Source organism: Mus musculus, chromosome X (genome assembly GCF_000001635.26).
Source record: "Mus musculus strain C57BL/6J chromosome X, GRCm38.p6 C57BL/6J".
Lineage (NCBI taxonomy): Eukaryota > Metazoa > Chordata > Mammalia > Rodentia > Muridae > Mus > Mus musculus.
In genome coordinates, this window is record NC_000086.7 from 154,752,484 (window position 1) to 154,770,291 (window position 17,808).

At 34.9% G+C, this 17,808-nt stretch overlaps 1 long non-coding RNA gene across 1 annotated transcript; it reads left to right on the forward strand.

Annotated features, from left to right (window-relative positions):
• The first annotated feature begins 15,109 nt into the window (after positions 1–15,109).
• Positions 15,110–16,325, forward strand: Gm35136. Its single transcript, XR_387095.2, has 3 exons — positions 15,110–15,257; positions 15,606–15,763; positions 16,271–16,325. It is a non-coding gene; the product is annotated as a predicted gene, 35136 (long non-coding RNA).
• Positions 16,326–17,808: the final 1,483 nt, after the last annotated feature.

Here is a 17,808-nt window from a genome sequence, read left to right on the forward strand (position 1 = left end):
CCCTTGGTGAGCTCTCCAGAAGCTACCATGCCAATGCCATCATCACTCTGCCATTATAGTCCTGTCACATAGATCCTGCATTGTATCTTTTGAATTCCTGGAAAACCAAGATAATCTTTCCACCCCACACACAAAGCTTAAATGTGGAGGCATATTCCTCTCAACACAGTTGTCCAAAAGGCTTCCCTGAATTTCTCCTTTACTTACCATGTATACAGTAAGAGGCCTAGGGTTTATCTTGTAGTTTCTGAATCTAATCTCCTCAATTGGTTTTCTATTCGCTGGCTTCCTTTGTCATCTCTACAATCCTAGTCCTGTTTTTGATGGATAGAGTTCTCATCACTTATGTATGATGAGACTTACAGTCTTTTTCCTTCCAGTGATCATCTCTTTCTGTCTTGGTTGTCTGTGTGCATCCAGTCATTCACACAATTTTCAGGCATGGTTCCCTTGTCTTAAATTTTTCAAACCCAGCTTTTAAACATAGTGGAAAAGAAATAGGGTATTGGGAAGTGAAATCTAATCTGCATTGTCAGATATATACCAGCAGTCCACTTAGTAGTGTTAGGATAGCAAACACCTACCCGGAATTGTGGCACAACCCAGTACAAACATCTAGGACTCTGTTGACTAGGTATGAGTCAACATGAGCTGCCAGGACCAGCAGGGCCAAAAGTTGTCTGCCATGCCTCTCTCAATGAAATGAAGTGCAGTGAAGAAGACATGAGGACAAAGAAGTGTTGTAAAGGGTCTAGTCACTGTCAGTTGAGTAGTATTTATACTCATTTCAAGTACCATATGTCCTCCAATGGGTCTTTTCTCAGCAAATCACCATGTGAGCCTGTCTTAGCAAAATTCCATGTGAGTATGACATCAGTCTGTCAATCAGATGAAGTATGTGGAAACAGCAAGAAGTTCCCAGAATACCTCCAGAATTTTTTGGTGTGTTTCCTTTTATGATATCTTGACAAAAGATAGCCATGAATAGATTGCAAAGCACACCAAAACCATCCATCATAGCCCAGTGTCTGTTGGGTCCCTCTTAACATCATGCACCCTTACAAATGTTTGCTGCCCCAGCCAAACATCATTTGACTTAAGTGATTTTCCAAAAATGCACAAGTTTCTACTTCATATACTACTTTATGTTTAAGAATTTTCCTCTTCTCAAACATGAACAAAATCTATAGAAATAAATGTAGGTTCCATCACATTTTAAATAAATGCCGTATATAAATTATAGTCAAAAATAGTCTAAAAAAACAACTTTAAATTTCTATTAACATACTGTAATTAAACAAATAATTTCTATTTCTATTAATATACAATAATTAAACAAAAAATAAAAGTTCTTTTAATGTACAGTAATCCTAACCAAAGGATTCTTTGTTTATAAACATAAACAAAGAAAAAAACCTTAAATTATATTAATATACAATCATTAAAAAAACCCTTAAAATTTTATTAATATACAATAATTCAAATAAAATGACTTTAAATGTCAATTCATGTGGAGAGCCAGTAAGTGCTGCAAGCAATCGCGTGCGTGCCGCCAGTAATCTCTGAGGAGAACTGTGTGTGCCGCGACCAATCGCCATTATAAGATGGCGTGGGCCTCCGCTGTGCCTAACTAGTAAACAAGTCTTGTACGCAGGTGCGAGAGTGAATTCACTCCTAGTCACTCCCATTCTCGGGGTGTAATAGTGGGGTGATGGGCAAGCAACGAATCAGGAGCTGTCACGCCATATCAGGTGCTGAAACATCACACTGCGGGTTATAAAAGCAGCGCCATTTTCCCGGTTCGGGATCTTCCTGAGAAGCAAGCAATAAAGCTCTTGCCGCGGAAGATTCTGGTTTGTTGCGTCTTTCTTGCCAGTCGAGCGGGACGCAATAAATTCATATACAGTATTTAACAAAAAACATAAATTTCTATGAATACACATTAAGTCAAACGAAAATTTATATTTCTTTCAATGTACAATAATTAAAAAGCACTACATTTCTATTAATATACCCTAATTCAAACAAAATGAATTTAAATTTTTATCAAAATACAATAATAAAACAAAACATAATTTCTACTAATATATCATAATTGAAATAAAATAGCGTTAAATTTCCATTAATACATACCCTTTAACAGAAAAAATTTTCTATTAATTCACATTAAATCAAACAAAAACGTTTAATTTCTATCAATGATAATAATTTTTTAAAAACACTAAATTTATTTTAATATACTACAATTGAAACAAAATTATTTAAATTTCTATCAATATACAATAAATAAACAAGCATAAAATTTCTATTAATATACAATAATTCAAATAAAATTATATTAAATTTCTGTTATACAAAACTTCAAATTATGACTTTAAATTTCTATTAATAAAAAATAAATCAAAATGACTTGAAATAATATTTATATATTACTTAACAAAAGCAATACATTTATATTAATGTGCAATAAATCAAACAAACCAACTTTAAATTTCAATCAATGTACAATAATGAATAAAACACTAAATATCATTTAATATACTACCATTCAAACAAAATGAACATAAATTTCTATTATATACAATATTAAACAACCATAAAATTTCTATTAATGTGCAATAATTCAAATAATCTGATATTAACTTTCTGTAGATATGCAATAATTCAAACATAATGACTTTAAATTTTTATTAATAAAAGATAAATCAAAATGACTTTAATATTAATATATAATATCAAGAAAAATTATATTAATGCAAAAATATCAACCAAACCAACTTTAAATTTCTATCAATAAACAATAAGTATAAAACACTAAATTTGTATTAATATCCTATAATTCAAACAAATGACTTTAAGTTTCTATCAATGTATAATAAAAAAATAGAATTTCTATTAACATACAGTGATTCAAATAAAGTGATATTAAATCTCTGTTAATATTCAATGATTCAAATGTAATTACTTTAAATTCCTATTAATAAAAAAAATCGAAAATAACTATAATTAGTTTTAATATACAATACTTAACAAAAAATAAATTTCTCTTAAACAAATCAAACAAAATATATTTCAATTTCAGACAATGTATAATAATTTTAAAACACTAAATATCATTTAATATATTACCATAAACTCAAAATGAATTTAAATTTCTTTTAATATACAATAATTAAAAAATGAAATTTCTATTAATATGCAATAATTCAAATGACTGATTTTAAATTTCTATTAATACCCAAAGTTAAACAAAAGGTATAAATGTGTACTAATATACAGTAAACAAAACACCATTGAATTTCTATCAATATTAAACAATTTTAAAATACTAAATTTTTATGAATATACAATAAATAAAACAAATGACTTTAAATTTCTATCAATATACAATAATTAAAAACGCTGTTTCTATTAATATCCTATAATTCAAACAAAATTAATTTAAATTTTGTCAATAAACAATAAACGTAAACAAAATTTCTATTTATATATAATAATTCAAGTAAAAGGATATTAAATATCTATTAATATACAATAATTCAAACATACCAACTTTAAATTTCTATTAATACATAATAATTCAAAATGACATTAAATTAATACAATATACAATATTTAACAAAATCAATAACATTCGATTAATGCAAAATAAACAACACAAAACATCTTTAAATTACTATCAATACACAATAATTAAAAAAAATAATTTTATTTAATATCCTATAATTCAAAAAAATGACTTTAAATTTCAATCAATGTACAATAAAGAAAAACAGAAAATTTCTGTTGATATACAATAAAATTACAAAATACAAAAAACATGATTTTAAAATTCTATTGATATGTAAGAAATCAATGAGACTGTCTTTAAGTTTCTATTAATACACAATGTTAAACAAAAGGCATAAATGTCTATTAATACACAGTAAAACAAAACACCATTAATCAATATACAATAATTTAAAAAGCATTAAATTCATATGAATGTACAATAAATAAAACAAATGACTTTAAATTTCTATCAATATACAATAATTAAAATACACTAAATTTCTAGTATTATACTATAATTCAAACAAAATGAATTTAAATTTCTCTCAGTATACAATGGTTAAACTTGAACATAAAATTTCTATTAATATACAATAATTCAAGAAAATTACACTAAATTTCTATTAATATACAATACTTCAAACAATGACTTTAAATTTCTATTAATAAAAAATAAATTAGAAATTTCTTTAAATTATATTAATATCTAATATTTAACCAAAATACATTTCTCTTAGTGTGCAATAAATCAAACAAAGCAACTTTAAATTTCTATCAATATACAATAATTTAAAAAACAATAAATTTGTATTAATATTCTATAATTCAAACAAAAGATTTTATTTGAATCAATGTACAATAAACAAAAATATAAAATTACAACTAATATACACTAATTCAAGGAAAATGACTTTAAATTTCTATTAGAACACAATGCTATGCAAAAGGCATAAATATGTATTAATTCACAATAAAACAAAACACAGTTTATTTCAATCAATATAAAATAATTTAAAAAATAAATTTCTCTTAATATACAATCATTCAAACAAATGACTTTAAATTTCTATCAATATACAATCATTAAAAAAAACTTCTATTACAATACTTAAACAAGTGAATTTCTACTAATATACAATTAAACAAATATATCTGAATTTCTATTAATATACACTAATCCAAAAAAATAACTTTCTCATTTATAAAAATTTTATTAGATGTTTTCTTCATTTATATTTCAAATGCTATCCCAAAAGTCCCCTACACCCTTCCCCCAACCTCCTCCCTTACTCACCCACTACCACTTTTTGGCCCTGGCATTCCCCTTTATGGGTCATATAAAGTTTGCAAGACCAAGGAGCCTCTCTTCCCAATGATGAGTAGCTAGGCCATCCTCTGCTACATATGCAGCTAGAGACACGAGCTCTGGGGGGGTACTGGTTAGTTCATATTGTTGTTCCACCTATAGGGTTGCAGACCCCTTCATCTCCTTGGGTACTTTATCAAGCTCCATCATTGGGGTCCCTGTGTTCTATCCAATAGCTGACTGTGAACATCCACTTCTGTATTTGCCAGTTACTGGCATTGTCTCACAAGAGACAGCTATCTCAGGGTCCTTTCAGCAAAATCTTGCTGGTACATGCAATAGTGTCTGTGTTTGGTGGCTGATTATGGGATGGATCCCTGGGTGGGGCAGTTGCTGGATGGTCCATCCTTTCATGTTAGTTCCAATATAAAATGAATTTAAATTTTTATTAATATACAAAACATAAATTTCTATTGATATGCAATTATTCAAACAAACAACTTTCAATTTCCATCAATACCCAATAATTTAAAGAAACTTAATTACTATTAATATGTAATAATTCAAACAAAACAACTTAAATTTCTTTCATTACACAATTATTAAACAAAAACTTTATAGTTCTATTAATATATACAAATTAAAATCAAACAGATTTGTTTCAATATGTAATAATTAAAAAACACTAAATTTCTCTTAATAGTCAATAATTCAACCAATACAATTCTAAATATCCATCATATACAATAATTAAAATAAACAAACTTAAATATCATTTTATAATAATTTTATAAAAACATAAATTTATATAAATATGGAATTATTCAAATTTATATTAAGATTCTAGCAATATACAATAATTACACAAATACCTAAATTTTCTATTATACAATAACAAAAAACTTAAATATCTATCAACATCCAATATACAAAAATTTACATTTCTTTTAATATATGATATTTTAAACAAAATGACTTCAAATTTCTATCAATATACAATAATTAAACCACAATACCTTAAATTTCTATCCATATACAATAAGTGAGCAAAACAGCATTAAATTTTCATAAATATACTATAGTTTATGAAAACAACTTACCACCCTAGATGATAACAAAAATAATACATCAAGCAACCAAAATCACTCACCTCAACTTAAGTGGTGGATGATGGTTTTCTCATATATATTTATTTCCTGCTGAGTTGGTGCAAAGAATTCCCATTTTTGGTTCCCAAGGGGTAAAATGGTCAGACTGAAAATAGCTAGCTGTAGCAATTATTGCAGTCTCTGTGTTTATCCAGTCTCTGTATTGTCTGTCCTGTCTACGTATTCTCCAGTGTCTGTGTTTATCCACTCTCTGCATGATTGATCATAGAGCTAGCCCATTTTAAGTTAGTTTCGGTGCAAGCTTTGGAGAAATAAGTAACTGAGACAGTCTTCGAATCACATGGGCCATTTTCTATGTGAAGACATTTGTGTCTCAGATAATAAGAGGTTTTCACAGGTTAGATCTTATAAAATTATAAAAAAATTTGTTGGTAACTATACTTTTTCATTCCCTGTAGATGATTAAATAGAATCAAACCCCATTACTGTCTTAAAACTATTGCTGATTCCATTATAATGTAACCATATCCTCAGGTTGTTGGGTTTTTTTGTTTGTTTGGCTGTCTTTTTGTTGTTGTTGTTGTTGTTTTCTCTCTTTTTTTTTTTTTTGAAAACCTACGCTGTTGTTCTATTTTCACCAAGATTAAGAAAATTAAGGGTTAACAAAGAATTATCAGGAATCTCCCAGAGGATTCTTCTTCTTTTTGTTTAATTTAGTAACCATTTCCTGTAAGGTATGATTGGCTTTTTCTATAACTGCTTGTCTTGTGAGATTGTGTGTTATAATAGTAACATATATTATTTTATAATATGCAAAAAAAGGGCTTCAAATTATTGGATACAGGAGGCAGCGCAATTTTCGGCTCCAGACAAACGGCCACCTTCCTGGTCAGAGCACAGGTGTCCACCCGGTCCGGGAGGCTTCTGCCTCAGGTTCTGAGGGAGCCACCTTGGTTCTGGGACTCCGCAGAGAGTAGTCTACACAGGTGAGAGTGTGGACAACTGAAACAATGGCTTCTGTGACAGGCCAAAGCAACACAGCTTCTGGGAAAGATCCTGTTTTGGGCCTTCATCTTCGGCCAGGAGGAGGTCCAAACAACAGATAACTCTGCACCTTCCCTGAAAGAGGAGACCTTGCCTGCAGAGACTGCTCTGACCACTGAAACTCAGAGGAGAGATCTAGTCTCCCAGGTCTGCTGATAGAGGGTAACAAAATCACCAGAGGAACAATCTCTAAACAGAGACAACTATAACAACTAACTCCAGAGATTACCAGATGGCAAAAGGTAAATGTAAGAATCTTACTAACAGAAACCAGGACCACTCACCATCATCAGAACCCAGCACTCCCACTTTGCCCAGTCCAGGGCACCCCAACACACCTGAAAAGCTAGACCTGGATTTAAAAGCATATCTCATGATGATGGTAGAGGACATCAAGAAGGACTTAAATAACCCACTTAAAGAAATACAGGAGAACAGTGCTAAAAAAGTAGAAGACATTAAAGAGGAAACACAAAAATCCCTTAAAGAATTGCAGGAAAACATAACCAAACAGGGAGAAGACCTTAAAGAGGAAACACAAAAATCCGTTAAAGAATTGCAGGAAAACACAACCAAACAGGTGATGGAATTGAATAAAACCATCCAAGACCTAAAAAGGGAAGTAGACACAATAAAGAAAACCCAAAGTGAGGCCACGCTGGAGATAGAAACCCTAGGAAAGAAATCTGGAACCATAGATGCATGCATCAGCAACAGAATACAAGAGATGGAAGAGAGAATCTCAGGTGCAGAAGATTCCATAGAGAACTTCGGCACAACAATCAAAGAAAATGGAAAATGCAAAGAGATTCTACCTCAAAACATCCAGGAAATCCAGGACACAATGAGAAGACCAAACCTATGGATATTAGGAGTTGATGAGAATGAAGATTTTCAACTCAAAGGACCAGCAAACATCTTCAACAAAATTATTGAAGAAAACTTCCCAAATCTAAAGAAAGAGACGCCCATGAACATACAAGAAGCCTACAGAGCTCCAAATAGACTGGACCAGAAAAAAAATTCCTCCTAACACATAATAATCAGAACAACAAATGCACTAAATAAAGATAGCATACTAAAAGCAGTAAGGGAAAAAGGTCAAGTAACATATAAAGGCAAGCCTATCAGAATTATACCAGATTTTTCGCCAGAGACTATGAAAGCCAGAAGAGCCTGGACAGATGTTATACAGACACTAAGAGAACACAAATTCCAGCCCAGGCAACTATACCCAGCCAAACTATCAATTATCATAGATGGAGAAACCAAAGTATTCCACGACAAAACCAAATTCACCCAATATCTCTCCACGAATCCAGCCCTTCAAAGGATAATAACAGAGAAAAAACCAATACAAGGACGAGAACCACACCCTAGAAAAAACAAGAAGGAAATTCATCAACAAACCTAAAAGAAGATAGCCACAAGAACAGAATGCCAACTTTAACAACAAAAATAACAGGAAGCAACAATTACTTTTCCTTAATATCAATGGACTCAACTCCCCAATAAAAAGACATAGACTAACAAACTGGCTACACAAACAAGACCCAACATTTTGCTGCTTACAGGAAACTCATCTCAGAGAAAAAGATAGACAGTAACTCAGAATGAAAGGCTGGAAAACAGTTTTCCAAGCAAATGGTATGAAGAAACAAGCTGGAGTAGCCATTCTATTATCTAACAAAATCGACTTCCAACCCAAAATAATCAAAAAAGACAAGGAGGGGCACTTCATACTCATCAAAGGTAAAATCCTCCACGAGGAACTCTCAATTCTGAATATATATGCTCCAAACACAAGGGCAGCCACATTCATTAAAGAAACTTTAGTAAAGTTCAAAGCACACATTGCACCTCACACAATAATAGTGGGAGACTTCAACACACCACTTTCACCAATGGACAGATCACGAAAACAGAAACTAAACAGGGACACAGTGAAACTAACAGAAGTGATGAAACAAATGGAATTAACAGATATCTACAGAACATTTTATCCTAAAACAAAAGGATATACCTTCTTCTCAGCACCCCATGGTACCTTCTCCAAAATTGACCAAATAATTGGTCACAAAACAAGCATCAACATATACAAAAATATTGAAGTTGTTCCATGCATCCTATCAGATCACCATGGACTAAGGCTGATCTTCAATAACAAAATAAATAATAGAAAGCCAACATTCACGTGGAAACTGAACAACACTCTTCTCAATGATACCTTGGTCAAGGAAGGAATAAAGAAAGAAATAAAGGACTTTTTGGAGTTTAATGAAAATGAAGCCACAACATACCCAAACTTATGGGACACAATGAAAGCATTCCTAAGAGGAAAACTCATACCTCTGAGTGCCTCCAAAAAGAAACTAAAGAGAGCACACATTAGCAGCTTGACAACACACCTAAAAGCTCTAGAACAAAAGGAAGCAAATTCACCCAAGAGGAGTAGATGGCAGGAAATAATCAAACTCAGGGGTAAAATCAACCAAGTGGAAACAAGAAGAACTATTCAAAGAATCAACCAATCGAGGAGGAGCTGGTTCTTTGAGAAAATCAACAAGATTGATAAACTCACTAGAGGGCACAGGGAAAGCTTCCTAATTAACAAAATCAGAAATGAAAAGGGAATCATAACAACCGATCCTGAAGAATTCCAAAATACCATCAGATCCTTCTACAAAAGGCTATACTCAACAAAACTGGAAAACCTGGATGAAATGGACAAGATTTTAGACAAATACCAGGTACCAAAGCTAAATCAAGATCAGGTTAATGATCTAAACAGTCCTATTTCCCCTAAAGAAATAGAAGCAGTCATTAATAGTCTCCCAACCAAAAAAAGCCCAGGACCAGATGGGTTTAGTGCAGAGTTCTATCAGACCTTCAAAGAAGACCTAATAACAGTTCTTCACAAACTATTACACAAAATAGAAATGGAAGGTACTCTACCCAACTCATTCTATGATGCCACAATTACTCTGATACCTAAACCACAAAAAGACCCAACAAAGATAGAGAACTTCAGAGCAATTTCCCTTATGAATATCGATGCAAAAATCCTCAATAAAGTTCTTGCTAATCGAATCCAAGAACACATCAAAACAATCATCCATCCTGATCAAGTAGGTTTCATCCCAGGGATGCAGGGATGGTTCAATATACGGAAATCCATCAACATGATCCAGTATATAAACAAACTCAAAGACAAAAACCACATGATCATCTCGTTAGATGCTGAGAAAGCATTTGACAAAATCCAACACCCATTCATGATAAAAGTCTTGGAAACATCAGGAATTCAAGGCCCATACCTAAACATGATAAAAAGCAATCTACAGCAAACCAGTAGCCAACATCAAAGTAAATGGAGAGAAGCTGGAAGCAATTCGACTAAAATCAGTGACTAGACAAGGCTGTCAACTCTCTCCCTACCTATTCAACATTGTACTTGAAGTCCTAGCCAGAGCAATTCGACAACAAATGGAGATCAAGGGGATACAAATTGGAAAGGAAGAAGTCAAAATATCACTTTTTGCAGATGATATGATAGTATATATAAGTGACCCTAAAAATTCTACCAGAGAACTCCTAAGCCCGATAAACAGCTCCAATCAAGTAGCTGGATATAAAATTAACTCAAACAACTCAATGGCCTTTCCGTACACAAAGGATAAACAGGCTGAGAAAGAAATTAGGGAAACAACACCCTTCTCAATAGTCACAAATAATATAAAATACCTTGGCGTGACTCTAACTAAGGAAGTGAAAAATCTGTATGATAACAACTTCAAGTCTCTGAAGAAAGAAATTAAAGAAGATCTCAGAAGATGGAAAGATCTCCCATGCTCATGGATTGGAAGGATCAACATTGTAAAAATGGCTATCTTGCCAAAAGCAATCTACAGTTTCAATTCAATCCCCATCAAAATTCCAACTCAATTCTTCAAAGAATTAGAAAGGGCAATCAGCAGATTCATTTGGAATAACAAAAAACCTAGGATAGCAAAAACTCTTCTCAAGGATAAAGAACCTCTGGTGGAATCACCATGTCTGACCTAAAGCTGTACTACAGAACAAATGTGATAAAAAAAACTGCATGGTATTGGTATAATGACAGACAAGTAGACCAATGGAACAGAATTGAAGATCCAGAGATGAACCCACACACCTATGGTCACTTGATCTTTGACAAGGGAGCTAAAACCATCCAGTGGGAAAAAAAACAGCATTTTCAACAAATGGTGTTGGCACAACTGGTGGTTATCATGTAGAAAAATGAGAATTGATCCATTTCTATCTCCTTGTACTAAGGTCAAATCTAAGTGGATTAAGGAACTCCACATAAAACCAGAGACAGTGAAACTCATAGAGGAGAAAGTAGGGAAAAGCCTCGAAGATATGGGTACAGGGGAAAAATTCCTGAATAGAACAGCAATGTGCTGTAAGATCGAGAATTGATAAATGGGACCTCATAAAATTGCAAAGCTTCTGCAAAGCAAAAGACACCGTCAATAAGACAAAAAGGCCACCAATAGATTGAGAAAGGATCTTTACCTATCCCAAATCGGATAGGGGACTAATATCCAATATATATAAAGAACTCAAGAAGGTGGGCTCCAGAAAATCAAATAACCCCATTAAAAAATGGGGCTCAGAGCTGAACAAAGAATTCTCACCTGAGGAATACCGAATGGCTGAGAAGCAGCTGAAAAAATGTTCAACATCCTTAATCATTAGGGAAATGCAAATCAAAACAACCCCGAGAGTCCATTTCACTCCAGTCAGAATGGCTAAGATCAAAAATTCAGGTGACAGCAGATGCTGGTGAGGATGTGGATAGAGAGGAACACTCCTCCATTGTTGGTGGGATTGCAAGCTTGTACAACCACGCTGGAAATAATTCTGGCGGTTCCTCAGAAAATTTGACATAGTACTACTGGAGGATCCCGCAATATCTCTCCTGGGCATATATCCAGAAGATGTCCCAACCGGTAAGAAGGACACATGCTCTACTATGTTCATATCACCCTTATTTATAATAGCCAGAAGCTGGAAAGAACCCAGATGCCCCTCAACAGAGGAATGGATACAGAAAATGTGGTACATTTACACAATGGAGTACTACTCAGCTATTAAAAAATGAATTTATGAAATTCCTAGGCCAATGGATGGACCTGGAGGGCATCATCCTGAGTGAGGTAACCCAATCACAAAGGAACTCGTATAATATGTACTCACTGATAAGTTTATATTAGCCCAGAAACTTAGGATACCCAAGATATAAGATACAATTTGCTAAACCCATGAAATTCAAGAAGAAAGAAGACCAAAGTGTGGACACTTTGCCCCTTCTCAGAAATGGGAACAAAACACCCATTGAAGGAGTTACAGAGACAAAATTTGGAGCTGTGACAAAAGGATGGACCATCTAGTGATTGCCATATTCAGGGATCCATCCCATAATCAGCTTCCAAACGCTGACACCATTGTACACACTAGCAAGATTTTGCTTAAAGGACCCAGATATAGCTCTCTCTTGTGAGACTATGCCGGGGCCTTGCAAACACAGAAGTGGATGATCACAGTCAGCTATTGGATGGATGACACAGCTCCCGATGGAGAAGCTAGAGAAATTACCCAAGGAGCTAAAGGGAACTGCAACCCTATAGGTGGAACAACAATATGAACTAACCAGTACCCCGGAGCTCTTGTCTCTAGCTGCATATGTATCAAAAGATGGCCTAGTCGGCCATCACTATAAAGAGAGGCCCATTGGTCTTGCAAACTTTATATGCCCCAGTATAGGGGAACCCCAGGGCCAAAAAGGGGGAGTGGGTGCGTAGGGGATTGGGGGAATGGGTATGGGGCACTTTTGGGATAGCAGTGAAAATGTAAATGAGGAAAATATGTAATAAAAAATAAAAAAATAAAATTATTGGATACAAGTGTGTAACCATTATCAACTTGAATTTGTGCAGGTTTCTCCTTAATTGCCATCATTTCTAATAAATGGATTATGACAAAATCGACCATTTCACAAAACAAAAGCAGGTACTCATTAAAACCCTGATTTTGTGTAAGTGATATGGTACATAAACCTTTGTTTCCAAATTCTGCAAGACAAATGGTGTGTTCTAAAACTAGTTATGCAGGTCTTTCTCACTATCAGTTGAGTGGTATTTATACTCCCTCCAAAGAATACATGTCCTCCCATGAATCTTTCATCATCAAAACACCATGTGAAACTGTCTTAGCAAAACTAAGTGTGAGTCAGTATCAGCTATAGTACCCCAGTTATAGGTCCACGACTATAAGCATCATTGGTAAAATTTAGGAAATTTTGTGCAGATTATACATGGGCAACCTTTCTGTGCAAGACTGAACCATTCCCTATAGTGCCATCTCCTATTCAGAGGCCTACTGCAGGTCACAAAGAACCTGATATGGTCTTCCCTCTTCAGTATTTCCAAAACAAGCCTAATAATGCTATGTTATTAGCATCCAGATCATGTTTCTCTAGACACATTTGCTTGACTACCAATTATGACACATATTGTCTAGCTTTAAGATTCTCATAATGTTTTTCTGGATTCTATTTACCAAGTAATCTTGCATAATTTTTCATCTCATTTTGTATCATGTAGAATATTTTGCCAAGTTCTTCTTCCAGATGTGAACGAGCCACACGATGACAGTATGTTTTCTATTACACTGATACAATGCAGAATCATATGAGAACATTCTTCCATGAAAGAGTCAGTAAAAAGCATTTTGAGAGCTAACTGGAGTAATGATTCTCATGGAAGTGTGGAACACACTATGGTTGTTACTAAGATTTGGGAGGGTGGTGTGTGCTGTAGAAGAAGGGAAGACAAGGCACTTAGTAAGTGAAAAGAATTGTGTAGTGTTTCTTAGTGGTATTTGTTCTTACCCGTGGTTTTCTTCATTGATTCCTGATCAGTGTTCTTACAGTAACCCAAAGTGAAGTTCCTACCCTCTTTACTAAGGTAAGCTTTCTCAGAATGAAGCCCCACTGTGCTTCACTATATTTGGAGAAACACATCTCAGTCATTTTCCATTGTTGGTTAGCTCTCCAGAAGTTCCCCTTCCCATGCCTTCTTCACTCTTCTGAGATAGTTCTGGTCACACAGATCCTATACTATCCCGTTTGAATTCCTGGAAAACCAAGATACACATTTGATCCACACACTGTAAGCCCTAGCACTGGACTCAAATTTTTATAATCATCTTTGCTTGAATAGTTTCACAAAATCTCTTCTGTCTACACCATGAGCACAGTACTATGGATTGATGATATTATGCAGCTTAAGCATCTAAATTCTTTAGTTGATTCCCTAGTCACTGCTGCATTGTCTGTTTCTATATTCGGAGCCCTGTTTTTGATGCACAAGGTGCATACCCAGTATGCATTCTGAGATCTACTTGGACTTCCACTGCCCTCCTTATCTTCCATGCTTGGCTTCCCTCATCCATTCCTGGATCCAGTGTCCTGGTGAGTACGTAACGTAGTAATTTCCATTGCTAGATTCCTATCTAATCATCTACAGATGTGTACATTGTTATGCTTTGTGGGTACGTCTGAACCATGACTTCCAGTGCCATTTTTTACTCCCAGGCCTTCCCCTGATCACACAGCAGCTGCACTGGACTACCCTGCTTAGAATTCCCAAACCAAACTTCAATTCATTTGTGTCCACCTTCCCAGTCTATGGATTTCTTGACTTACCTTCTGGACTCCCCATTCTGACCTAGATTGCATGACTCTGAGACTCTCAGAATGTCTGTCAGGATTCTATTAACTGCATAATCTTGCATGATTTTTCTTCAGATTCAATATCAACTGGACCATGACTGACACGTTCTTCTTCAAGGAGGGCTAGAACTTCACAAAAATGACTGTGTTGGGATAACTTGACACATTCTAGAATCATCTGAGAAGATGGAAGCTCAATGTAAACCACTCCTCCATGAAATGATCTGTAGAAAACCCATTGACAGCTCCCTTGAGTAATGATTCTAAAATAGTTTAGAGCGTTGCCACCTTTGGGAAGTGGTTCTGGGCTGTACAATAGGGCAAACTGGGGTACTTATTGAGTGAAAAGCATTATCTGTTTTCCTCAGTGTTATCTTATTTTATTCTTGCCTCTAGGTACCGTCCTTGACTCATGATATGTGTTCTCTCAGTGGTTGAGTGGGAAGGTCCTGACCTACTTAATATAGTAAGTTTTCCAGAGTTATGCCCAACCGTGTTGTTCCAAATATGTGTATAAATTTGGTTCATACATGTACTCTTGTTAGTGAGCTCTCATATTCCTCCATTTCAAGTGCCATTTTAACTGTTCCAGGTTATTTCTGGTCACATACATTTTGTACTGTTTCTTGAATCCTGGAGAACAAAGATATCCTTTAAACCCATACATGATAAGGCCTAATTTTAGGTGCAAACTACTCTCATCGTTGTTGCTCCAATAACTTCCCTGTTCCTCTACAATCCATACCATGCACACAATCCCACCCTATATCCTACTGTGCAGCTTATAATGTAAGTTCTTCATTTGCTTTTCTAGCCTTCATTGACCTGTGCCATCTCTATGCTCCCTGCCCTATTTTTGATGGACATTCCATGTACCAGGTTTGCATGAGATCTACAGGCCTTTGCCTTCCAGTGCCTTCATCACCCTTTTGTGTTTGGCTTCAGGCATACAGCATTGTACTCAATTTCCTGGTGAGTTTCCCCAGTAGTGTATCTACAAATATTGTCATAATGGAAGAAGTTCTAGCTAAGTATGGGCAGATTACACATGGATTTTTTTTGCCGGCAAGACTGAACCTGGCCTGCCAATGCCATCTCCTATTTCCAGACCTCCCCTAGGTCCTAGAGCACAGGTACTGCAAATCTCTATTTATTATTGAATAATACTAGCCATATTCTGCTCTGTACAATCTCCCTGCCAATGCATTTGCTTCATCTGGTTATCACCATAGTCTTTGTCAAAATTGGTATCCATTTGTGTCCTGTTTCTAATTCTTGTCACAGAAGTGCTTGTACTTGGATATACTTGGGGATTACCCTCACGACCAAGACTGACTGTGACAATTTTATACTCTAATGTCTATCTCTGTTTTCGAAGGTCTAGTATATTGGCCTTTTTTGTTGAGCTCCACTCATTTAGGACCATAATTGTATGGCTGTGTGTTGTCAAATAATCACTAAACCAATTTTTCATGTCAGGGTCTGCAAGAACCAAGACCACATGTCCGGGCAAGTTTTCAAGCCAATGCCTTTTAAGAATTCTGATTTTGGGTGGAAGAGATGGCTCAGTGATTAAGAGCACCGAATGCTCTCCCAAAGGTCCTATGTTCAAATCCCATCAAACACATTGTGGCTCACAATAATAGGTAATGAGATCTGACACCCACTTCTGGTGCATCTGAAGACAGCTATAATGTACTTGTATATAATAATAAATAAACCTTTAAAAAACAATTCTGCTTTTTCTCTTTAGTTCTACAGTATCTTACCTACCATACACATATATGCACTCCCATACCTACCTCCTATCCTGCAGCACAGGTAAGAGTTTTCTATGATTGTTATAACAAAACAAACAAACAAAAAAGCACCCATGAGCCATTCACAAAATCTTGCCTTAGACCTCATTGTTCTGATAAAAGTTTGGCTTTTATTAGAGGAATTCTCCTGGAGCTTGGGTATCATTCACTGCCAGCTCAAACTTAAGTCAGGCATCTCCTATACTGCGTTTTAAAGTCAAGTCCTTCAGAAACAAGCACATTATCACCTTCTCAACTGCTCATGTTCTTAATCTGGATTCACAAGTTTCATAACAATTTTGACATATCTCAAGATTTGGAAAAGCATCCTCCTGCTGCAGCCCATGCTTTAGATGCTCCAGTTTCCAGCTTCAGATGGTCAATACCTACAACAGTTTTACTTTGTGAAATCCAAAGCAACATTACCACCATCCTCATAGTCCACAATCTACCACTTCTATGGAATTACTACCCTTGTATTTTCTGTTCCATACTGACTGAGTACAGATTGTCTGTGACATCTGACTATTTACACATGTACTTCTGAATGAACACCTTACTTGCCCTATGAGCTTCAAGAAATTGTGTGGGAACCTTCCCCATACTTCCAGAACTACCTCAATCAAGCAGTTGCTGGATCCCCTCCCATTAGTTGCTAGATGATATCCTGACTTTTTTTATCTACCCATAATGTCCCCCTACAGTCTAATGACTACTTTCCCAGCCTTACCTCTGGTCACTACATCACAGTGACAATTTTCAAAATGTAATTATAAAGCAAAAGCATCTCAACTTTTCAGTTTCTAACTGTTGTTGCTTAGCTCTACTCCTGGTTTGAATGGTGAGTGCTCCAAGTCTTATGTGACAGCACCATCCATACACTGTCAGGGATGCCCATAAAACTTCTGCAGTCTTTCCTGTTGATTTACCTGAGCCAAGTACAACTGTGTCAACTCCAGTCTCTGAATGCAGAGAGGGGATTTTGGGGTATGCCTGAGGAACTACCAAGAATATTCAAATCTCACATAAAGATTTTCATGGAACCTTCATCATTTTAGTATGGACATTGCAAATCAGTCTCTGGAGCAAGCTGTTGTCCACATAAGAGACAAGACATGGGAGTTTGATTTAATGCTTTAAATGGAATTTAATGCTTTAACAAGTGACAGGCAAGGGGAACCACAAAAACACTTATAAAGAAAAATCTTTAATTGTGGT